The following is a 1,413-nucleotide window of genomic DNA, read 5'->3' on the forward strand; positions in this document are numbered from 1 at the left end:
CACACACACACACACACACACACACACACACACACACACACACACACTCACACTCACACTGAGCACCAGCTGGACAGCAATGACCTTTCTAAATAAAGGGTAAGCAACAGAGAAACAAAAGCAGTAAAAATATTGAGTGAAACAAGAAACAGGCTGTCCAGCCCACAGAACAGTCCTATAAACTGCATCTTCTTTACACCAATGGAAGCCAGGCCGTCAGAATCAGCACCGGTGGCATTTTAAATGTGTCAGTCTAAACTGTAACAGGCTTGTAAAGTGTGTCTGATCGCCTATAGACAGACCATAAACAATGCAACAAGATTAAAATGATAATTCTGTGGTTGTATTAAAACCGCAAGTAAATCATAACAACATGGTAAATAAATCAAAGTATCAAAACCATAAATAATTAGTTCAAAAAATGTTCAATACCAAAAACATATTGGCACTGAACGTTTTTTGAATTTATCATGTCCTGGATGACTGAGAATCTTCACCAGCACATAAATAATTAGAGAATAAAACTTAAAAAATGCATTTAATACAGAGGAAGTAATAGAAGAACAGTAGTTGCATGTTTTGAGATGAGGTGGAGGAGGGTTAGAAACAGTCGACATAAAGATCAACTCAAATATTTCATATAGTTGAGATTAAAAACCAGAAAGGCTAGGAAGGACTCAAGACAGGACCTTTGGAAATGATAATAACTGTCTGGTGGTGGGTAAAGTAAACCAGCTCAAATAAATATATACTGAGGAAACTAATGCCAGTAAACATTCTCTATGTGCTGCCATGTTTTATTTTATAACCAATTCAATTCAGTTTATTTTTATAGCTCCAAGTCACAACAGAAGTCCGTGCACTGAACAGAAGCATTCATATATACAAAGCCACATAGTAAAGATTCTCTATCTGAGGAAGCAGCAGACTGTAGTGAATCCCTCACTACTTTGTGGTTCGTTTATCATGGACTCGCTCGATCGCAATTTTGCAAAATAAGATTGGGCATGACACACAATTGGCTGATTGATGGATAAGCCGCACAATCGGCATGGCATTTTTATTTAAAATAAATTATTTTAAATGATTTAGCACATCCAGCTCCTCTGTGCAGCCCAGAGCTCCAGACCTCCCTCTTGCAGCTGATCAGCAAATCGACACTCTGCCGTGGACAAGTGGGCGTGACCAAGAGCAGCCAGGGCAGAGAGCAAAAATCATGACATTCTGTGTCTTTTAGAACATTTAGAGTTTAGAAACATTGTTTAGAATATTGCAAGAGTGTGGAAAGGGTTTAAAATGCCTTAAAATTATATATGCATATAAATACTAAAATAAACTATTACTTACTACTTGTACTTACTTGTATTACTATTCCTACTTCGCGGTTTTTCACTTATCGCAGGGCTTCAGGGT

This window comes from Nematolebias whitei, chromosome 13, assembly GCF_014905685.2.
Source record: "Nematolebias whitei isolate Nwh7 chromosome 13, NemWhi1, whole genome shotgun sequence".
NCBI classification, from domain to species: Eukaryota; Metazoa; Chordata; class Actinopteri; order Cyprinodontiformes; family Rivulidae; genus Nematolebias; species Nematolebias whitei.